Source organism: Leptopilina heterotoma, unplaced genomic scaffold (genome assembly GCF_015476425.1).
Source record: "Leptopilina heterotoma isolate Lh14 unplaced genomic scaffold, ASM1547642v1 Lhet_169, whole genome shotgun sequence".
NCBI lineage: Eukaryota > Metazoa > Arthropoda > Insecta > Hymenoptera > Figitidae > Leptopilina > Leptopilina heterotoma.
In genome coordinates this window covers 292,907-318,611 of record NW_025110885.1, presented here as the reverse complement: position 1 = coordinate 318,611, position 25,705 = coordinate 292,907, and the positions used below count along the sequence as shown (strand labels likewise).

The window sequence follows — 25,705 nt, the reverse complement described above, 5'->3', positions numbered from 1 at the left end:
ACAAATTAGGCCTCAATCGGCGCTTCTGATGTTTCATTCTCGAATCGGAAACCAAGTTTCGATATTTTTACAAAAAAATCTTATGAAAAGCGATAGTAAAAAGTATTATTAAAAATTAACGCAATTTTTAAGAATTCTACGCCGATTTTTTATCGACAAAATTAAGATGCATTTACTTATAAACAAGTATTTATTAAGGGTTTGCTCACAAACTACGTCACACTTCTATAGGGGGGGGGGGGTATGCGTCATGTTACGAAATGTGTAAAAAATTATTCTGTATGTAAACAATGTGACGAGGAGGAAAGGTAGAGGGGGGGGATTAAAAATTAGTCCAAAACAGCGTTTGATAGGATACTTTCACTTTTATTAAATCCAACTATACACCCAGAGGAAAATATTATTTAAACCAAATATATTTTATTTGAGTTAAATAAACGTATATTTGTCTCAGAACCAACTAGACTTTTTATTTCTTTTAAATTAAAATTTTATTCGACATAAATAAAACATATATTTGAGCCAAATAAAATTTTATTTAAACCAAATAAAATTTATTTGAAACAAATAAAAAGTCTAGTTGGTTCTGAGACAAATATACCATTTCTCTGGGTGTATGTTTCTAAATTAATTTTTCATTAAATTATCAAAAATGATTATCATGATGATTTGAATCAATATTAATTACTTGATATTGTAAAATATTTTTCACAATGATTCGTTAAGGAAATTTAACTTTTCTATTCCATGTGTAACTCTTAAGTTCTTGTACATCTATTAAGAAAACTACTTTCCAGAGATCTTTGTAATATTGTTTTTTTTTCATTTGGTATATTTGATCTGTAGAAGCTTTTTAAATCAAGAAAAAATAATGATAAGAAAATCCATTTTTGTCAGCTTTTTCAGATTAGACGAGTTTGTGTATATGTTGGTTATTGATAAAAAATTGATGTGGGTAGGGAAAGAAACTGAAATACAGACGTTAGCTTTTTTGAATTTATTATTTAATATATGCTTGGCGGACACTTTTTGTGTTTCTTAATTGACAGCAGTTGCGAAAGCATAAGGTTATTTTTACTATATTTATAATATACAAGTGTCAAAGTTTTAGCTGTTTATGGTACATTATAAATTTGCAGATGTATATTTATAGCTGATATTATGATTTATTACATAATCAATTTTTCTTGATACTATATATGTATACTTTTTTAATATTATGTATAATTTCTTTAATATTACTTATATTTTTTAATATTATATGTGAAATTCGTGAAAATTTCCACTGAGAAAAATTGACTTGATGAAATTTCCAATAGTTCGATATGTTTCCTATGTATAGTATCAGTGAATTACTATTCAATCTGTTAGACGAATATCGCTGGTGGTAAAAATTTAGGCCTACAATCAGATACCGGTTTTCTGACTACGAGATGTTTTAATTTCGTGACATGAATTTATTATATATATAGGCCTGTGCCGCAAGATTCGAGGTTCCTTTCAGTTTAGTCCTTATTGAGTGAATGAGTTTCTTTCGAATTAATTAATTCGATTGCCTTTCGATATAATGTTTATTTAATTGAAATTTTGTTCTCGAAAATGTATTTTTCTCATCCTTTCACCAAAATTTCGTATCTTGTGCACTTTGATCAAACACGTGCTTTGAGTTTTTTTTTATAAGTTGTATATCTTATGGAACAAATGGAAATAAACGATTTTTATTAGTTAATTAATTAATCTTTAACTAACTTCTTTCTGGATAGAGAAAGAAATAAAATTTATACTTGATATTTTAGTAGGTGTTAGATTAGGAAGATTTCTCTATCATGATGGCTAATTTTGCCTTTTTTTATAATTATTCTTTTTTTAATGTAACATAAGTATGGGTTATTATTCACTAATGAGTTTCATTCTAATTTAGGTTTTAATGAGAATCCGGCAACGGTTTATGTTTACAACTAACGGAGACCAAATCATAATGCAATTAGTTGGCGAGTGCAAAAGTCAGTGAAGAGGAAACACGGCAGACAAACAGTGAACGTGAGAAAACTGGGAAAAATGTTGCTTGGCAACAAAATTCATCGTGGCTCTTGGAATTGTAGAGACATCCCTGGAACAGCTGTCTCTAAGCGCAGTTTACGCCCCACGTCCGCACACTCACACAGACTCAACAACACCAACGAATTGATGTCTCACTATCACACGGAAAAGACTCTCATCCAATCCCAGGCAAGCTTCGTCACTATATACATATATATAATCTACAGTTCTATACTCTGACACATAAACCTGGCCTAAATTCACGCAAGATATACTGTGTGCAGCCTCGCTCGCAAAAAAACGCTATGCGTTAAATTTTTACAGTTTTCAACATACGAATCCTGTACGATAAATTTTTAAATCCTCTCTCATAGTTTTTTTCGTTTATACACACTGAAAAGATGAGATTTATATTAGGCATATTTAAAAAAAATTATGAATTCTTACTGATTGGGGAGCTGTATAAAATCATAAGTTTGTAAGTCTTCATTGAAGTCATAAAAAGTATATGGAATACGAGTAAGGATTTGAAGGAAATAATTATAAGCGAGGATGAGGAAAATGTCAATAGGCAGGGATTAAAAAAGGGCAATGGAAAAAATGAAATCTGTGTATTGTTAGTGTATGATAAATGGGCGTAGACCTTTTTCGAAATTCTGCTGAAGGGGGATAAATACATGGATGAAACGAAACCGGCATATATACATACTGTGTTGAAGCGATAGTTATATGTCCTTAGCGACTATAGCTTCGACTCGAATGGGAAGTATAGCATATTGTAGTACTATATTGGGTTTTTCATGTATAGGTATAGTATACAAGGTTAGGAAAGTTGGGATCAGAAGCGAGGAAGAGAAGTGTGTGTGTGTGAAACGTGTGCATCTGATGTGTGTCGTTGAGAACTGGTTTTTGAGTGTATTTGTAAGGTAGAGGGGCTGGTAACCAGCCAATGGTTTAGGTCCGTCAGGGTTGCCAAGGAGACCGGTTAATGATTCGAGCCACCACTGAGGAATTGGCTTGGCAAAGAGAGAGATTGTGTGAGAGGAGAGCGCGCGCATGCGTCTCAAAATTCACAGATGGGATTTATTAATAGCGCTACCCGGGAATGGATAAGTGTGCGTTTGCGTGCGCGTCCAAATAGAATTTCTCTGTATTTGTCAGGATAGTGTGTATCGGTGTAACTCTAAACACACGCTTCGCTTGCGAGGCAACTGTGCCGTAGGATGGGTTATACCACCGTTGATTCTATATTCTATGGACGCATATAGCCATTAAGTTGGCTCACGCATGCACACAGATGCAACTCCACAGAACCACCGCGTCGATTGGTTTTCCCCCTCCCTACAATGTTCCCCTTCCCGAAAAGTTGTTTGCTAATCCTCCCCCCTCCCCCTCAAGTTCTCTTCTCGGCACAGCCGCAAAATATTTTCATTATAATTCACTGATTCGATGATTGCCCCCTCCCCCGCTCAAGACATCGTGTCTCCCTCTCCCTGTTGTCATTCGGTTGATTTTCGACGAAGCAAGGACCTGTTTGGGCAAAAGGGGTTTAGAGAGAGAGAGAGAATGTGTAAAAAAAGTCCCCCCATGGGATATCGTTGAACACTCCTCCACGAAACTTGATCCGTAAATTCGTGTAGAGCTGACCTATGGATTCCTCTCCAATTGCTGATAAATGACCAGAAGAAAAATTTTTGGGGTTCCTTTTATCAGATTTCGGTATCAGGAGTTTATTTGTTTCAGGAGGTATAGTCTTCTCTTTGGAGGATTTCGAGCATTTTCCGTGACGATATCTGCATTAGGCAGTGGGTTATAATTAGTATAGCTATTCTCACTTTTAAATTAGTGGTCGCTCGTGTAATTATCTGGTAATTAAGAGCAGTTATTGCACTATCAGAATTATCTATATATACGTAATTTTGCTGTTTAGTTGCGATAAAATTGGTCAATTTTGAGCTTATTTATGTACACGAGTGTTTTTTCCAGTATGGTTATTTTGAAATTCCGCCACTTTATTCTTGAAGTCCTTGATAAATATAGTCGATCGTATTGAGGCCTACTGTGATAACATTTATTTAGCAATTCAAACTTAAATGTGGTAAGAGGTTTTCGTAATGTCCTCTTGGCTTTGCTGATATTTCACAAATCAAAATCTTGAAAATAATTGTTCAGTTTCGTATATATTTGTCTCTGGTCTTTCTATACGCGTCTTATTGTTGTGTAACGTGTTTTTGTTGAATAGTAAATATGGAAATTTGACATAAATGATTATAATTTTATTATCATAAGATTAGGATTTTAGTATTTTTATATATAATGATTCGAATGCAGAGATACATTAACCATTGTCTTTTTTTCTCTTATATACGCATAGTTTTCTGAAAAGTATCAAAATGATACAAAAAATTTGAGTAAATTTTTGATTTGATCCACATTTTTAATATTAATTCAATCAAAAATTTGGGTACTTTTTATTTTGATTCACATTTTTGGGCCAGTTTTTGATTCGATCCACATTCAATCAAAAATTTGGGTCAGTTTTTGACTTGATCTACATTTTTGGTGTGAATTCAATCAAAAATTTTGGGTGAGCTTTTGATTTGATGCCCATTTTTGGTATCAATTCGTTGTAATTTGATACTTTTAAGGTAACAGTGCATTAAAAATTTAAGAAATATTTATACAGAGTAGTATTTAGACTATAATTATGAAAGTGGTCTTCCTAGTTCCTAAAAAGGATCTTCTTAGAGCCCTAATTTAAACAGGAGAAAAAAAAACAATATTTACACGAGGAATTAAAGTTTCTAGCACGACCCTTGAAAATTTTAAAAATAAGATTAGAATTAAGTGACGTCAGTTTTTAAGTAAAGTGACCACGTCCATATATTATGCGTATAACGCTAATTTTAAAAAAAAATTGACCCCCCCCCCCTTTTCCTTCATATAACGCAATATTACATACATTAGCGCCATTTTTCTTGCTTATCGTTAAATAGCTTGACCCCTCCATTAGGTGTTACGTAACATGCCACAAATCAACTTTCCTTGAAATTGAAAATTTTTTATTCGAAGACCCAATAAATATTTGGTTGTTTAATCTTATTCTATTTTCTTATTATCTGTATTTGCATTTAAAAGAAAATTGAGAAAAAGAATTAAGAAAAACAGAAAAGGTGTTATTTTTGTTGCGTGTTTCAGCTGCAGTGATAATTCACATATAGTAGTTCCCTTAATGGATGAAAAATTATTGCATATGCTTTAAATCCACTTTTTGTATATGTTAATAAAATAACAGACTTTTTTTTTCTGTGTATATTTTGTTTGAAATTATAGACGAAGTTTATTTTCATCGAAAAGAGTATAATTGAAATAGAATCCATTTTATTAATTCGGTAAACCGCATATATAGTTTTATAGTTTAGAGACCAGTTTCAATTGACATGAGCATTAATACGGCCCTGTTAAAAATGATGGGAGGTAAAAGGTGTGTCTGTTGATGCCAAGGGTATATCTTTGCCAAATCCCCACTCTTCATTGCTATAATTTATGCACGAAAGTCTTTTTTAAAATGCTAATTCTCTGGTGAAGGGGGAATATGAGAAAAAAGTAGCGGGGAGTAAAGAGAAATGGCTGAATTCATCTCTATATCTTTCCAATTAGGAATGTGATGATCACTGATAAAAGTCCTCTCTCTCTCTATATACTTGTATGTACGGTAAATTATAAATTCATTAAAAATATTCCTTATCAGATATCTTAATTCCTCGAAATAGAATTTGAAAAACTCGGTGTGGAATTTACATGCGTGTACGATTTTTCAAATTTGCAGTTTATCTTCAATTTGCGATAATTTCTTGTAATATATGTTGCGTGTACTCTATCGTAATCTTTTAAATCAAACACTTCAGGGTCATTGTTAATGTCCAATGTATATATACAAACCTGTTGATCCGGATTTCTATAAATCTTCTTCGTATATGAATATAATTGAAGGTGATTGTGATTTGAAAATTTCAATTCATGGACTGAAAAAACTTTTAATGATGAATGACTTGCTTTTTTTGGAAGATGTTTCACTTTTCATTCCATTTTCCAAACGATCTTAAAATTTTGAAGGTTCAAATGAACGACGATATTTTTATTACTTCACTGCAAAAAGATGCATTTATTGTCGATCCTCCATCTTTTAGATCAATGCATTTTAATATGTTTTTGATAACTTTTTCGAAAGGAGAATAGTATCTTAAATAAGATGCCTTCTTTTTACAGTGTTTGTTGTATTTTATTAAACCTTTGATGACCTGTATTGCTTTCAGGCAACGAACATTTTTTTGATGCAGAACTTGATTTTTAAACCTAAATAATGAAACAATATATTTTGGATGTAATCTAGTAAATTTTCTATTTCAAATACTGTTCGATAATTGAGAAAAGGTCTTCAAATAAAAACCCTTAATAACTTTCCCTGAAAAGCTTGCTTAAAAATAAAAAAATCACGATTTAGAAAATGCAGATTCTTGAGTTAAGATATATATATTTATGTTTAACAATAAATTTATTATTCATAGTCATATTTCCTGTGCCATTATCTATATTAGGAGATAAAATTTGTTGCACTCTAATCGCAAGAAATATACGATTAGAGTTTTTTTTAAGGATTTTAGAAAAACTCTGATGGCATATTTCTTGAATGACTTGAGTTGATTATTCAAATCAAATTTGCTGTTCTTGCGAAAGTATCAAATTGCATAACGAATTATGTCAAGAATGTGCATCAAAATAGAATTTGATTAAAATTTTTGATATTAATTTGAATCTTCAAGAAAACTGTGATTTGTAATGTTTTATAAACTATTAAAAACACAGTTTTCTCAGTTCTCTTAAAATCCAAGTTCTTTTGAATAAATTTTGCACGTTGTTATTCTCTCATCCATGTTCATCTCTCCTCCAGGTCTTGAAAGACAGGATATAAAAAATCCAGTTAGGAATGCTGAGTAGAAAAAAAGATATCCGAAGGACCTCGGAATACCAAGCATAAAATCCTTCTTCATGTGATTTGTATGATAGACAGAATCTTCTCTGACGTATACACACACATTGTATATACACAATGCATTGTTAAATCGTGACTTTCTTATCAGATAGCTTCATCAATTTATAATCATCTGTTTGAAAATAGAGATTTTCAAACAAATCTAAAGATCTGACTTTTAACATTTCTTATTCTAAAAAGTTGTTTTCTTTCCTCTAAATGCGCATTATACCCTTGACATTGTTATAACACACGCATACACACTAAGAAATTGTGTGGCTCTGATAGATTTTCGACAAGAAATCCCCATTGTCCTCGTCAGGGTCTTTTCTTACGATGGAACAAGATGAATGAACAGGTAAAAAGATGTTTTTGCGTAACACGGAAAAAGCTGATGATTGGGTAAGTCAACCTGTCATGGTATCTCAGTTCATGGGAAGGTCCATTCACCCAATCACGTGCTTCTGTCATTCTATTGCTAAGCGTTGCATCCCACCTACAAATGCTCCCTCCTACTTAATTTTAAGAATCCACCTACGTATCCCCCAGACGATATCTCTTGCGATTCAAGCTTTGACTTTCTACTCGTTCCTCTTTTTTTTCTGTTATTTTCTATACGGATCAACAGAGCAACACACGTTGCGTGATCCTTTCATCGAAAGACTTCTTTCTCGATCGTCGATGATGTAACCGCGAAGGGGGAACTGGCGGCAGGCATCATCCCCACCCTCTTGAAACTTGTCTGTGTTTCGCAATGTCCGCGTCTTTGTGTAGTCCATTTTTAAATTCAATTTCACGTGAGAGTGAGTCTTGTGTGTATGTATGTGAGGGAAATAATGGCATTTCCTATGTGTTCGATATGGGTGCTATATATATTTGCTGTATTAGGACATGTTGCGTAACGCCATTTTTGTATGCTTATTTTTTTATCGATCCCAGCCCTCCTACTTAATTATATTGTGTTTAATGTGCTCCCCTTACTCACCCCTATTTATGGGGGAAGCATTGAAACTATGCTGGAACCTCAAGTGTTGTAATAGACATCTGGTTTATGGTCGGTGCTGTTTGATTCGTGAGTCTATGAATCGGAGAGAGGGGAAATGTATATTTTACAGTGGGGTAATGATTTGTATAGGAAAACTTTAAAATGGAGGATGATTTTATAATGAGGTCTTGTTGTTGCATGTCGAATGATTCGAGAATATCGTCGAAATATAACAATTAAAACAATTGAATTTTATGAAAGAGAGCGAAAAACACGACATCTATTTGCTCGACATCATTAATAAGGTCATTGAGAGTATAAAGGAAGTTGGATAGATCATTTAAATAAGAATATTGAGCTTGTGTTCGGCATTTGTATAATTTTCAATTTCACAAAATTTTATGAAAAAAATTAAGTCTGAAACCGTTTACATTTTAAATGCTTTTGGCTAAAAGTATAAAATAGTTTTTTGCAGTGTATGTTTTGAATTGTTAATTATTCAAAAAGTATAAGTGAACGCTTTTTAACCTCTACATTTAAATCCATTAACATACCACTAAAAATGAATTAAACTTAATTGACACTTTGCCTTCTTTAATTTTTATATTACCAGCATATGTTTGCTCTACTCTCTAAATCAGCTATTTTGTTATAAGTGATGACGAAATTTTAAATTTGAATCAGTGTTTCTGACCGATACGGTTGATGGTCTTAATTTGAGATCCTTAGAAATTTTGTGTATATAATTGAATCAATTCATAGAGCATCAGAATTTTACTGATTTGGGTTTAATACATTCCTAAAGTTTGTCTTCGATGACGAAAATAATTCCCCAAATTATTTAGAAATACATATGCAAAAAGTATAAATATTAAGAAATAGCTATATAAGTATCGTGTATACACGATAATTTCGTGTTTAAAGTACAAAATTTGACTGGCATGTCTGCGCGTCTGTTTTCGACATTTTCTATATATACGCAGCTTCACCTCAAAGATTTGTATGGGATGATTTTCGAGGAGCTATTTATTTTCGAGCGCCCCGACATATTGTCGCGGCGAGATCAAGCATGCGCCGTACTGTAACATATATTATATATATACTGGAGGAGCGTAATAAAATTTGGATCAGAATTAAACTCGACAAACGGGATTGATACTCCTATAAAGCTTCCAATATTAGTTGCCTAATTATTTATTAATACTTGCACATAATAATAAAGATTAACATACAGAATGATATAATAGGTATTTAATTATAGCCATATCCTCTACTGCATAATATACACATATATATGCACGGAATGTAATGGCAATAATTAAACATATATAACAAAACGAGAATTTCAGTTTCATTTTGACAGGTTGTTAATATAATACATTGTTTCTGAAATTTTTAACAATTAAAAGTCTTATTATTTCATATACAGATATTGATTATACGGTGTGTGAATGATTTTCACACAATTATTGTTTTTGAAAACGTTTTTATTTTCGTGAGTTGAAAATAAAATTTTTGTTTTCTGTACCGATTTCGGTTATACTTACTCTCTAAATCTGAATCAAAATCATCAGTTATAAAATTTTATATGATTTGAATTAGTGGCTGGCTTTTTGCTTTCAAGGCATTTAAAATTTACTGATTTAACAGTAGAAGAATTTTTTTTTACTAATGAATCAGAAAGTTAAAAGAATAAAATTAAATGTCACTAAAGTGTCACTTCAGTTAAAATTTTAACTAATAATTAATTAATTGAATCAGTTAAAAAAATGTACTGAAATATCAGTTATTTTGAACTGACATCAATCACTTATGCTTTACTGACAATCTATAGTTATTTTTTAAGGAAGAATCTGATGTACAGTCAAAATAAAAGTTAGTAAAATGTCATAATTTCGTATATAATTTAAAAGAAAAAGACAAATTAAGTTTTAAATTATCCTTTTGGTGGAAAGGCGGAGAATTTAATTTTGAACATTTAAAACGATTGAAAGTTGCATTTGAATAAAAATTATACAGTTTTCAGTCAATAAGAAATATTTGTTAAATTTGATAGGTTATGTTACTTAAATCATTTATTATTGACAAAAAAGTATCATTTGTATTCAAATTTAACTTTAAATTATTCAAAATGTAGAAAATTAAATTCCTTACGCTTCTAAGGAATTTAAAAATTTAGGTTAAGGAATTTAAAATTTAATGTGACCTTTTCTTTTAAAATACGAAATTATGACATTGGACTAACTTTTGTTCCGATTGTTTGTCGGATTCTTCCTTAACTATATATAAATGATGAGTAGAAATATTATACTATTTGAATCTGTGACTGACTTTTCACTTCCTATAATATTAGTTATATATTTTTTAATGATTCAAATTTATTAGAGGAGTAATTCAGATTTACTCTCTTAATCTGAATAAATGAAAATTCACTTGGAATACGTTAAAAATATATGAATATATATTTACATATTATATATATGTTATATGCATAAAATTACTTATCGTCGAGCAGATGAAAGTAAATTTTAATTTTCACCAGGTGCAAAACGACAGTCAGAAATTATAAGAAATCTTCGGTTTCCGTTTATTTTTTCCTTAAATAAATTCTTCCTATACTTTAAAAAGTGTAAATATTTGTGTAACTATTAATGTTTAAAGCTAATATAAAATATTTAGTAATACCTATAATAAACAAATTAAATTAAACGCAAATTTATTAAAAATAAAAAAGAAAATAATTTTTTAAAACACTGGATCAAAATAATTCTGTTAGAACAATCATTTTATAAAAATATAGACTCTCAATTTTACAAAATAATTTTTGTGATACTAAATATATAGAAATTCTTATTAATAGGGGAATTTCTAATTTCTTAGGGATAGTACACTGACATTTTGATACTAATTTTTATGTTAAATTATTTCAGAGTATTTCTATCTAAAAATTATTAATTTATAAGCAGAAGTTCTCTAAAATTAGCGTCGACATTCAGCATTCAAAATATATTTTTCGCGAAATCGAAAATAATGAAATCAATTTTTGTGAAGATTTTGTATTTTTCCTCCCTAAATCTGAAATTAGTATATACTAATTAGTGAATTAGTGACATTTTCATCTTTAAAAACATTAAATAATAGTTTTTGGTGCTATGAGCGTCGATGATAAATTTAGGGACGCACCTATACCCAGGTAGAAAAATTTAATGGAAGCCTAGATATATGCTAGCGCCACCACTGGAATTTGCATGGCAGTTTATCTCGCCGACGTCTTCTAGCGCCTTGAATGGCGCGAGCACTTTTTGCTAGAATGCAACATAACCTCAAATTTCTGTTGCATAAACTGTCAAAGGTGTTTGCTTTTATTTTCAAAGTAAAAGTAAATGTTTGCTTGTAGAATATTGTGGCATTTAAAAACAATAATAGAAAAGGATTCTAAGTATTTATATATTTGTAATTGTATTAAATTTAAATATAAATTATTATTGCATTATAAATTTCTTGTTCATTCGTTAATTTATACACTTATTTATAAAAGAATTTTTAGTATATGAATGTCTTATTCAACCTCCAAGAAAATTTTTAAATATATTTTAAGTAATTAATCTAACGATTTATCACCAAGAATAACAATAAATACTTTTTTATGGATCAAATATATTATTAATATCTCTCCATTCGAATTAGAAAACATAACCTCAAACTAGATTTATTTTTTTTTTATTTTTAATTGACCTGACAGAAAAGATTTACTGATTTTAAATAGGAACTTAATTTTTTCAATTATTATTATTATTATTATTATTATTATTATTATTATTATTATTATTATTATTATTATTATTATTATTATTATAAAAGAATTGGTTAATATCAAAAATTTTAATTTCAATGTTTAACATGTGTAACTATTTTTGACACTGTTACTGTGAAGAAATAAATAATTTTTTATGGAAATTTAATAATAATTTATTCTTAAAATTTCCATATTTAAAAACAATTTTATACAGCAAATAATGATCAAAATTTTGATTAGGCTTGGGATTAAGAATAGGTTACCGTTTTCTGAATTAAAATCTATTACCATAACTTTAAACGAAATGTGTATTTATCTTCAAATACGTTTAAATTTCATTGCAGGCAGATAATTAGTAAATGTTTTTTATGTGTACACAATTTTTTTAATTATATTCGTCAAAAGAAATGACATAAGAATCATCTTTTAAATCGCGAAATAAAGTTTTGGCAGGTGAGGTTATGTTCATTCTAGCACTGCGAGCAGAATGCGAGAAAGGCGCTAGACTAAAAAAGTGTTTCAAATGCTCTCAGCGCCACTACAGCGCAATGGAACGCGAGAGTGGCACCATGCTAGCGCCACCAAATTTTTCTACTAGGGTAAGCGCAGAACGAGTAACTATACGAAAATAAATTTACTAACAAATTTTTTACATATGATTTAGTATTTCAGATGAGCAGACATAAAAATACCATTTTAATCCTTTATTTATAAGTAATTTTTCACTTAATTTTGAATGAAAATCACTTATTGTTCAGTGTATAGACACTTATTTTTTAGGACTTATTTTGACGCATTCCAAGTGCATTTTCACTTCTTCAGATATTTAGAGAGTGTATAGAGAGTTGAGTACATAAAATGCAGTCATTTTTTATTATAGGGGCCTTGATTGACAATATCTGTTTCTTTATATGTAAAAACAAATGTTCTTGAAAGTATCAAATTGATATTAAAGTGGATCAAATTGGTGCTAAAAATTTGGATCAATTTTTTATTTTATCCACATTTTTAGTATTCATTCGTTTGCAATTTGATACTTTCAAGTTAACAGTGAATCTGATCAGTTAGTGAAAAGTCACTCGCTTATTATTAAAATTAGTAAAAAAATTTAAATTCTTATACAGTAGGAAGAGCTTCATGTCAATCACAATTTAAAAATACTAAATGAAAGAGTAAAATTTTACTATAATATAGGAATTAGATGTTTTTACTTTTATTTATAAATCAGTAAACGTCTTTTCATATTAATTCAAAATTTAAGTGCACTCTAAATATGAATCAGTGAATATTTCACTGATTTCAATTCAGTGGATGAGTTTTCTTTGCTGAATCAGTGGAATTTCACTATGAGAATCAACTATGGTTTTTATTGATCCTCGCAGTGAAATTCCACTGATGAATTAAAGAAAACTCATTTAGTCAATTACTGAATAAATTAGTAAAATTTTCTCTAGTTCAGATTTAGAGTGCAGTGTAGAGATTTTTGTTGATATTTGTAAATCATCTTTTATATCTTGATAAGTATCACAATTAGTGTATATTTTGTATAATTCGTTATTCTATCTAATAGTTAAGGAATTTACCTATTATTTAAAGAATAAGTTTAACAATTATTGTCCTGCGGGAAGTTATTGATTTTGTGCGCACTTGAGGTTTGCACACATATTATTTCCGCGATGCACAGTGCATACACTGCAACTTACCTTCTGTAGGAAGTTCAATGCTTGCGCGAAATAGAAGAGCACCTGTAGATATTGAATCTAGGAAGAAGAAGAAGAAAATATTTCATTCCTTCCTTATAGAGGATTTTTCGAAAATTGTTACAATAATAATAATTATAGGTACAAATATTAATAGTTAGCTAATAATTTAATAGAAAGCATGCATTATGTATATATGCTTAAATATATATTCGTAAAATTCCAATTTTACTCGTTTTTAGAATGAAAAATGAATTTCTAGAAAGTGCATTCTTGTAGATTTTCAATCAAGTTCTTAGGGAAATTTTGTACTTGAATGGAATTTTATTTTCGTGGAACTTCTCTGCGAAGATTCGAAATATTATTTTTTCTTTGCGGCATTTATATTTCATCACACTTTAAATTTGACATTTCTTAATATAATGGATTATGCAGGTTTCGTCTGTTAAACTTCTATTGGAGATTCGAATACTTATTAATTTATAGAGTTAATATAAATGAATTGAAATTTCGTCCTTGATTCAAATTTTTAATATATCTATTAAAGACTGAAAGGCGTGATCATCTATATAGACATTTTGTTTTTAAAATAAAAATGTACCACTTTTTTGAACTAAAAACCCAGTTGACTTTAAAAAAGTTTGACCCTCCGTTATAATAATAAGTTATGTTAACAATTCAGAACCAATGGAGTATAATTGATAATTCATTGAAAAAATTGATTATTTTCTCTATATAGAGAAAATTCTGACCACGATTTGTTCTTATTCTGCACTCGAGGAAAATTACGTTTGAATATCAGATACTTCTTTTTGTCATATAAACCTAATTTTTAGGTACTTTAAAACAATGTTTGTTTAACCCAAATAAGTATTTATTTCATCATAATAAAAAGATTTGGTTCATTTTAATACTCTTAACATCACTGTTAACTTAAAAGTATCAAATTGTAACTAATTGATACCAAAGATGTTGATGAAATAAAAAATTGATCTAAATTTTTGGCATCAATTTGATCCAGTTTAGCATCAATTTGATGCTTTAAAGAAAACTAATTTGAATCAGGTAAAAATAAGTAATTTGGATCTACTGATTATTTGGGTAAAAGTAACTGATTGGCAAGCGTAACTAATAATTGTCAGTAAAGTATAATTGATTGTCAGTAAAGCATAGCTGATTGTCAGTTAAAAATAACTGATATCATTGTAAATTTTTCTAACTATAATTTTATTTGTGCAATTTAACTAACTTTTCAGTTATTTTTGATTGATAATTATTTATTTTTTCACTGAAAATCAGCTATTTTTTTTACTGAATGCAGAAGCAAAAATTCTGTCATATAGCACTGTTTTTTTAAGGATATCAAATTGAGACAAAAAACGAATAAAAGTGTTGCGAAGCAACGTTTTGATTCATTTTTTGTCTCAATATGTTATCCTTAGAAAAACTGTGAGCCACTTAAACAGTGATTTTCAACTGCGAATTTTTTGCATTCAAAGAAAAAATTTAGTTGCTTCAAACAAATTTTTTTCTGGGTGTAATGTCAGTTGATGAATCAGAAAATTTCAACTGATTCAAAAGCAAAAAGTCAGTCATTGATTTAAAGAAATAAAAATTTTAACTGAGATTTAAAGACCAGTGCAAATGACTCTTATTCAACTGTAATTAATATTATTTGTACGAATAGAAAGAATATCTTTTTCAATGTAATAAGAGGCTTAAATCATTAAAATCTAATTATCCTAATGATACCCGTAATTAGCAGGAGATTATAGAGAATAGAATTTTTGGAAATTTTATAGAAAAGATTGAAGTTCATTCCTGTCGTACTGCATAAATATAGTATGTGTTAATGTAATTTCCCATGGAGAGTGTCGAAAAGGTGGGTTAATAAGTCCATTATAATAACAAAAGGGTGGGTTTAATGTACATAAAACAACCACTTGCTGGATACACCAATTAGACTATAGAATCGCGTCCCTGACTACTGCGTCCCGAATGTGGGTGGCCTTTAATAAGAGGTCTGAGCTTCAGCGAAGGGGATAGACTAGCAACAAGAGGGACCCCATTCCATGTTTCTTTTTCTCCCTCTCCACCATCCTCCATCATTCATCATTATAGCTCTATATCTTCTTAATCGTTTCAAATCTTTTAAATGCGCGTTTCGAAATGTCCATTCAATAATATTGTTTTGTACTTGGTGTGTTATCATTTCTTTATTGTTTCACTATCTAAATTTTGACACATATAGAAGTTATAAAAAATATTTATAATTATTGTTAGAGAAATACTGTCTTATTTTTTCTATCATCAATTAACGAAAAAGATAAAAAAACAAATTTTTATTAACTTTGGAAAAAGTAATCTAATTTTTACTCTCTAAATGTGAATCAGTTAAAAATAACAAATTTAGAAGCAAAAAGTCAGTCAAATAATAATATTTCTATACTTAAAAATAGTAAAAAATAACTGATTGTCAATTAAAAATAACTAATGTTTCAGTAATTTTTTTTACTGATTCAAATAGTCAAGTTTAACGAAACAAAGTTTCGAATTTTTTATAATTTTTAATAATTTTAAATTTTTAACCAAAGGATGAAGACTATTAATTAAGTAAAGTGTTTTTGAAGAGCCCAAAAATAATGAAGCTAAATGCTATCAAAGAGAAGAAAAAATGTTGAATTTTAAAAAATCGGTATTTCGAATTTTTGATAATTTTTAATAATTTTAAATTTTTAACCAAAGGGTGCAGACTATTAAATAAGTAAAGTGTTTTTGAAGAGCCCAAAAATAATGAAGCTAAATGCCATACAAAAGAAGAAAAAATGTTGAATTTTGAGAAATTCGGATTTTTGAATTTTTGATAATTTTTGATTTTTTATCAAACGTTGTAGACTATTAAATAAGTAAAGTATTTTTAAAGAGCACAAAAATAATGAAGCTAAATGCCATAAAAGATAAGAAAAAATGTTCAGGGTTCCTACAGAATCTGGAAATCATGCTAATCATGGAAATGATATGGGATTTTTAAAAGGCTTCTGGAAATCAGGGAAATCATGGAAAAGGCTTGGAATTTTTAAAAGTTTCTAAATTTTTCCTGTTTTCTATTTTTTCTATTTAATAGTAATTTAATTAGAAATTTTAAGATATAATATATGTATATATTATACGACGTGGAAATTAAATTTAAAATTCCACTGGAATTTCCTAAAAATTTCACATGGAAATCATGGAAAAGGTATGGAATTTTAAGTTCGGATTTCTGTAGGAACCCTGTAATTCAATAGCAAAAAGTCAGTCACTAATTCCAATTAGTAAATAATTGAATTTTGAAAAGGTTTCAAATTGTTTGAATTTTTATACTTTCTAATTGAAAATTTTGTAGATTTAATTATTTTGAAAAAGTTTAATTTAATTTTTTTTTATTTTCTAATATAATAATTATTTAATTGAAGAATTTTTGAATAATCGATGAAATTTTGTAAAATTGAATTGTAAACAAAAGGATTTGTAAATTTTCAAAGAAATTTTTCAAAAATTATTAAAAATAATTAATTTAAAGAAGAATTTTAGTTAAAAATTCTGGAAAAGAATAATTGCGAGTTTAAGTGATCAACCATGTTTTAAAAACCAGGAAAAACTGGAAAAGTCAGGGAATTTGAAATGAGCAAAAGCGTGGCAACCCTGTAGTTATTTTTAAGTTTTTACTGATTCAGAAGCAAAAAGTCAGTCACTGATTGTCAGTTAAAACCATGATTTTTAATTGATTGAAATTAAGAGAGTATTATAACTATTTTTGAAAGAATGTCACTATTTAAATTGATTTTTTTACTATACACTTTAAATCTCGAATCAGTGAAAATTTGACTGATTTCAATTCATTGGACGAGTTTCCTTTAATTCATCAGTAGAATTCCACTGGAATTTACTGGAATAGTCGATGATTCCACTGGAATCAGTATATAGGAACAACTGCGATTCTTATATAGTGAAATTCCACTGATTCGTAAAAGAAAACCCATCCACTAAATTGAAATTAGTGATCTGTATAATTGTGTGTGATCTCTATAATTGTGAAGCAGTTAAAATTTTAACTGCGATTTTAATCAGTGGCTAACTTTTTGCTTTTAAATCAGTTAACATTTACTGATTTACCAAAAGAAACATTTGTTTTATTATATATCACAGAAAAAATGTGGTATAACTTTTTTACGAGTAATATCATATCAAGCAAATATGCTAATTCACAAAGATGGTGTCGCACTCATCTGGAATAAAATTTATTGCAGGTATGTCTTAAACCTATGCTTTTTTATACCTGTTTTATATCTATATTATCTACCTTGTGTGGAGCTAGTGGAGTAAAAATTATACGTACCTTTTTTCTGTGTCATATTTAATAAAACAGATTGAAACAGATTGACTATGATTTATGGTTAAAATGAAAGTTATAATAATACCAAAAAAGAAAGAATTAAATTAAATCGTTAAAATTAAATATAGTCTTGACTTTATATGTTATACAGTTTTTATTATAAAAATCGTTCCGTGTTTTTTTTACAAGTGGCTTCTTTAGTTCTTTTTATGGAAATCGAGATTATTGAATTGAGTTAGAGAGTGGACGCAATGACAGTTGGTTTCTTTCGTCGTTTGTCATTCTCTTTTTGTTTCTCTTTTCCTTCCTTTCCATATATTCTCGTTTCTGTGGACGCTATAGCATTGTTATTCATTTTGTACCCTTTGTTCTGTCCTTTTTTTGAATTTAAGTTGATTTTGGAGCAAAATCCTTTTCTATATAATTTTGAAATGTAATTCATATACTGTGGTATATATGTATACGATTATCTTATCTTACAAAATTATTATTTACAGATAAAATTTAACATTTACTGCGATATGTGATAAATTTCGTAATTTTACTACAATTTCGCAAAACTGAAAGCACTTTATATGCTTAATCTGAATTTATGAAATTTTTGATCATATTAAATTAATACAATATCAATACCAATAAGGATATAGTTTTTTTTAACTTAATAAGTAGTATAGAATAAATTTCACTAGTTTTTTGAAAAAAATGACTAATTTAATGAGGCAGAGAAAATTATTTAACGATAGGAATATACGGGACCCTTTTGTACATTGATATTCATAAAATAGCAATTGAGTTAGCTAACTCAACCATAATAATTATAGCTAAAATAGTTACCTTTTTCTGTGTGTTGTTAAATTTACTTTTATGTTATATCAAAGTAACAATACTTTTGGCCTTTTTTGATCCACCCTTCCGCCATGTCACAAACTGTTATGTACATTAGCGCCATTTTTTCTGCATGTTGTCACAAATTGCTTGACCCCCTCTCCCCCTTAAAGTGTGACGTATAATATATGGACGATATCTAACAGTTTTCCTATGTGATACCTGATAACATCATCTTTTTACCATCAAAATCGTACCATCCATTATTTATCAGTAAAAATTAATCGTTTATTCAGTAGAATTTCACTGATTGACAGTAATTTTTTTACTGCTGAAACATCAGCTATTTTTAGCTATTTTTAACTACTGATTGTTATAACAATCAGTAAAAATGTTACTACTTGAATTAGTAACTGATTTTTTGGTTCTAAATCAGTTATTTTTTTAACTGATTCAAATTTTGAGAGCAGTGAAAATTTCACTTAATCAATTTAAGACAGTTAGATGCTAAAGCATAACCGCAAATACAGTGCTATAAATCATCAGTGTATCACAGAAAAAACAAAGTTTGAAACCATTTGCAGCTTAAAACCAAAATGATTGATAAGTGCCTAATATTTTTAAGCTTAGAACTAGATTAAGTTAATTTTAGGACTTAAAATATTACACCGAAAAAATGTAAATCTGAATTTAAGAATACCATATTGGCTCCTATTAAGAATATTGTATACATACTTAAATTAAGTATATACTATTTTTAAAATAATATTCTTAAATTCAGATTTACGTTTTTTCGGTGTACTTTTCAGTGAACAATTTTTCTAATGTATACCCAAACGCAGTTTTATAGTATTTTGTTCTTAGATTACGAATCTATAAGTGAAATTGTCCCATTACGTCTCAATTTTTTTATAGTGCTTCAAAAAGTGCCAAAAGTGCTATTTTTTTGACACTTTGACCCCGTTTTTCTAAAAATTGAAACGTGTGATGGGACAATTTCACTTACAGATTTGTAATCTATTTTTTTAAAATCTACTTAAACGTCAGTTAACAAATCAGTTATGCTTTACCCGCAGTAAAATGATCTTTTATTTTACTCGGACTGGTTATAATTTTGTCAATAATTGGTCCGTAATTTTACATTTTTGGTCCGTAAAGTCCATATTCTTAATTACTTTATAGTGCGAGCCCTGCTTTACCGAAAATCAGTTAATTTTTAACTAAATGATCTGCGTATAGAAACATTATTATACTAAGAGTTAGTGACTGACTTTTTGCTTCTAAATCAGATATTTTTAACTGATTAAAATTTAGAGAGAGAAGTGGACTGAAAGTAAGATTTATTTCTTACAGAATTTCAAATTTAGAGAGTAAATGAATGACATAATGTAAGGACGTGGACACAAAAGTAATTCAATTCTCGCAGTTATATATATATGCCGCTCATTCGACTTTAAAATTGTAATCGCATTTCATGATTTGACCCCTCATTGACTGTAATTTCATAAGCTTATATTATACCGTTCCTACTGCATTTGAATGCTTACACAGGAAAAAACAATAAAGTAATTTTAAGAATAAGCGCCTACTTAAATAGGAGCCAAGAATATTCCCTACTTAAATTAAGTGGGAAATATTCTTACAATAAGAATATCAATCATATTGTAAAAATATTTTTTACTTAATTTAAGTGGGGACACTTAATTTAAGTAGGGAATATTCTTGGCTCGTATTTAAGTATAGGAGCTTTTTAAAATTAGATTATCGTTTTTTCTGTGTATTAATAGAAGCTCGTTTATATATAGTTGGTTTTTAATATTGAAAATTGGGCCAGGATAAAATAAAATCTCAAAGTGGACCAGGTATATACGTAATTAACAATATTATACAAATCAGAATAATCAAAGATTGATCGGGCTCTTAAGATCTCGGCCACGGAGAATTCAATCTGACTTGGGGAATAAACATATGTTCTCTCCAATACAAACTCTAAATGAACCTTCCCAGTGGGGGATGATCATTTGGCGCATGCGAGCGCGAAATTCTCGCAACTACGTTCACGTGCTTTTACTTCGATCCACATTAAACCACTGTTCGTGTATGTGTACACCACTATATAGATGTGAGTGTCTAGACTATATATCGAAGGGATAAAATGTGATTAGCACAATTTCTTGCGTGCGCAACTCTCTCTCTCTCTCCCTCGTGGACTTGCTCCGTGGGAGCAAAGTATATAGCCACCTGATAAGGAAGGGGAAAGATCACGTACATTCCGAATGATTATGTATGTGAGAGGAATTTTTGAAAGTAGTGGTACATCGTACTCGTGAAGATGCTGCGCGCCTTCCATTCGTAGTGATGTGGACATATTGTGGTGAATGCAAGGGGGATTTTGTGAGCACGTGCTAATGTAGAGATATCGTAAAATGCTCTTCATGAATGTGCCTCCTGTTTAATGTATATAGGGAGTATATATATGTATACATTAAATGTATATGTGGGGTAATATTTGAGAATATATATGTATACAGTATTTTATGTGTATACATAAAGAGAGAGTGTTTGTATACAAAGTGTGGACGAGTGACCTGCAAGCAATTGAGTGGATAGCTCCTCGTCCGGGGTGGAGTCAACGAGTGGTGGGGATTAACGTGCACGTGGTGCAATTTACGTAATTGTCGGCTCCTTTTCTTACGTTCCGGCGCCTCGCACACTATTACCATTAACACGCGAAAAACAGTGGCTGCATCAATGCCTCGCTAATTGAACGCACTTTGGCAAAATATAACCCTTTTCAGGTAGCTTTTTTTCTTGCAACTTTTTTTTTTTTTTATTGATTTTTTGCCCTATTTATAAGTTATAGTTATAAATAATCAATTGTTAGAATTTTTTTTGTCTATAAATAACAAATAGGTAACTAAAATATAACTAAACATTATTAGATTCACAGAAAAACGATAATCTAATTTTAAGAATCTCCTACTTAAATAGGAGCCAAGAATATTTTCTATTTAAATTAAGTGGGAAATATTCTTACAATAAGAATATCAATCTTATTGTAAAAATATTTTTTACGTAATTTAAGTGGGGCCACTTAATTTAAGTAGGGAATATTCTTGGTTCCTATTTAAATAGAAGCTACTTAAAATTAGATTATCGTTTTTTCTGTGAACCTCAAAAGATTTTTCCCAAAAAATATGCTGAAAATGTGTACCTAGATACACCTTTTAAAATCTTAAATTAAGATCTTTCAAGTAACTATAAAGTGTCTACCAAAACATCTTAGAAATTACTACCACAACAATCTTAAATTAAGATATTCTTCTTTTTGGAGTGTTTGAAGATGTTTTTGATAACTAATTATTCCTAAGCCTCTAAAAGGATGTAATTTTATTTTTTAGATTTTTTGAGACAACTTGGAAGTATCTACAAAGTATCTTAAATAAGAAACCTTATTTTACAGTATTTGCTTTATTTTTAATATACTTAAGAATAGTTTTGATTCATAATACCTTGTTCTATACTGTAAAAACAAAGTTTTAAATTACTTACAGCACAAACATGTTTTTTTAAATTCAACCCATTTTTGGGCTTACAATGAAAATAAGAGAATTTTAGGTCTTAAAATCAGTTCCCTACTGAGAAATTTAGTCAATATTTGGACTAATGTAAGTTGTTTTAGTCAAAATCAGGATTGAAACAAGATTTCACTGCAAAAATTAAGTATCTTTAAAGTGACTACAATGTTACTTAAAACATCTTATATTAAGATAAAACATCTTAATATAAGATGTTTTTATTAATGTCTTAATTAAGATGTTGTATCTTATAACACTGAAAAAAAATATTCTTAAATTAAGAATATATACTAAAAAAAAGGTGCCCAGGATATTTCCCACTTAAATTAAGTGGGAAATATTCTTACTATAAGAGTATATTCTCATTGTAAGAATATTTCCACTTAATTTAAGTGGGGAATATCCTGGGCACCTTTTTTATATAGTATATATTCTTAAATTAAGAATATTTTTTTTCAGTGAATATAAGATGTTTTAAGTAACATTTGTACACAGAAAAAACGATAATCTAATTTAAAGAAGCGCTTACTTAAATAGAAGCCAAGAATATTCGCTACTTAAAGTAAGTGGCCCCACTTAAATTAAGTGAGAAATATTCTTACAATAAGATTGATATTCTTATTGTAAGATTTATTGAAGTATATTTTTATCTAAATTACAGTAAAATTCTTTTGCAACACAGAAAAAACCATAATCTAATTTTAAGAAGCTCCTACTTAAATAGGAGCCAAGAATATTCGCTACTTAAAGTAAGTGGCCCCACTTAAATTAAGTGAGAAATATTCTTACAATAAGAATATCAATCTTATTGTAAGAATATTTCATACTTAATTTATGTGGGGCCACATAATTTAAGTGAAGAAAATTCAATTCAGGTTGAATTGAAAATTAAATTATACATTTGAAATATACCAAAATTATTTTTTAATCTTTTTTTAGAAGTAGAAATATTTCTTCTTTATAACAATTACAAATAACGGTTTCTTATAATAATTATTAATAGGTACTGCTATAAATAATTGAATTTTGTAAAATATTTACGAAATTTTTTCCGAAAATATGTTTGCTTTCTAAAGAAGATTTTGTTAAAAATAGATGAAAATGTTGGAAGTTTTTTTCCTTTTTCAAATGTTTGACACATCTGGTTTGTCTTAGGATGACCGTTTGTAAAGGTTTCTTATTGCAAAGAGCCGGTTTTATGTCTTTTTTAGGACCCTTTTTTTTGTCATATGGATTTATTGGAACCGAATGTTTGTCAAATTTCTCAAATTGTAGAATATATAGTAAAAATATTCGAAAACTGAATATATTTTCTGACAAATTTATCCCCAAATCTTTTGAAGCGTCAGTTGCTCTTGAGCGGAGAAATACCAAATCTGCGTTTGACGAAACAATTTTTAAGTGATAATATTGTGGAGTGCTGGATTCAAAAGAAGATAATATTTTTGGATTATTTTCAAGGATTTCAAAAAGGTTATAACAGTGTAGGTGCTTCTTAAAATTAGATTATCGTTTTTACTGTGAAAGAGTCCGTTTATTGCTTAAAAATGTTTGCTTATTTAGGGGAGGAGTTAAGAAACCCTAAAAATGTGCTTATAATATCACAGTTTTCTTGAAAGTATCAAATTGATACTAAAGTGGGAATCAAATTGTTGCCAAAAATTTGGATCAATTTTTGAATTGATCTGCATTTTTTATTTCAATTCGTTGCAATTTGATACTTTTAATAGTTAACAGTGTTACAGTGTACATCATACTTGAATGGCCCCAAAGTTTGTCTTTATTGTGGTTTGGAACGAGCGATTTAAATTTTAATTGAATAATAATTAATTGATGGTTATAATAAAATGTTACGGTAATAATTTTTACTGTCAAAATATAGTGCACAACTCGCAATTATTAAATTTACAGAGCGAGGTTAAAAATAATTATAAAAAACTAGACACTACATTTTTCAATTAAAGAACATAGCATTGATAAAGTTTCATCTGACAAAAAGAAATGGCATTCAATTTATATTAGTACAGAGAAAAAAACATTTTTGGCACTAAACTAGAAAACTTGTCTGGTAAATTTAGCCCAAACTAAATGTGTCTTATATACTTCAAAAGGCGGTTCATTGCAAAAATGTTCTCTCTCCTTTGAAATTTCTTGGCAAACATTATGATGTGTCTTTTTATGCTCTCCCTTGTTCTTCAAGAACTTTATATAAAACGTCATGTCAGGATTTCAGGAAAAATTAGAATTCCAGTTTTGAGAAAGAAATTTTCTAGGTCATGGCTACTGCAAAATATATTTCTTTCTAAAGTAAATATTCTTCTTTATTGAAGAAAAACATTCTTTTGGTTAATTACAGCACACACATAATTTTCAAAATTAAATTTTAAACTTTTAAATATGTTTTTGTTTAAACCAAAGAAAAAGTTTAGTTGGCTCTGAGTCAATATAATATTTTTTTCTGGCTGTAATTATATTTATAATTAAAAATCTAGAAATATGTCAAAAATCATAAAATTATTTTGAAAAATAAAATTAACAGAAGAATAAAATAAACAGGAGGAAATGAAATTCTAAAATAAAGTATACAAGGGAAAAATTTTAACTGCGCGATGCACAGAATGCAAATTGCCAAGGCTCATCAAAAGTTTTGAAATGTCTTGAGATTTTGCTCATAAATTTGCATCCTTTTAGAGTTTAGAGGCTTAGGAATAATTAGTACCTTTTAAGAGATGGGATTTTGCACCCTTGCTATTATAATCTTAACCACACTTCTTTGTAGTAAAAAGTTTTAAACTAGTTGTAGAGTAATTTAACTAATTTGGATGCACATTTCTTTTAAAGTCCATATTCACTATTTTCTTTTTAAAAATATTTTTCTACTAAAAGAAAGTATCTATGTCATTTTTCATCTGTTTTCCACTATATATGTGAAAATTAAACAAGCTTTTTAAAATTATTATATGTGTTCTGTATAGAATATTTATAAAATTTTCGAGAAACTTTCGAATTTAAATTTTTAAACGATAAACGATGATTTTTAACTGATTCAAATTAAGAGAGTGACTGTTTTAGATTCATCATTGTTTTACAGCAATCAATATAAAACATTGATATTGAGTAAACTGTTCGTTTAGATTCGATTTTTCTCCATAAATACAAGAAGGGGTTAAAAAAAATTTATATAAAGAATAAAAAAGTTAAATTTATATTGCATTGTGGGAGGAAATTTTTTTTCTTTTTTTTTTTTTTTTTTTTTGAAAAAAGGATATTTAAAAAAAACAGTATGTGTATAATTAACGCCCTGAAGGGAATATAGGGTGTACGTACTATATTAACTCCATAAATCTATAATAATTCGAGCTCCCTTTACGTTC

General features: G+C 28.8%; 1 protein-coding gene across 4 annotated transcripts in view; it reads left to right on the top strand.

The window, feature by feature from the left end:
* The window catches only part of LOC122499508 (D-2-hydroxyglutarate dehydrogenase, mitochondrial), a 48,751-nt gene that overhangs the window by 8,505 nt on the left and 14,541 nt on the right, over window positions 1-25,705 (top strand). The window contains exon 2 of one of the 4 annotated variants that reach the window (XM_043607903.1): window positions 1,922-2,229. The exons of the other annotated variants lie outside the window; for them this stretch is intronic. The gene's annotated coding sequence lies outside the window, so the exon portion shown is untranslated. The remainder of the gene's footprint in view (window positions 1-1,921; window positions 2,230-25,705) is intronic. 4 annotated transcript variants of the gene reach the window in all.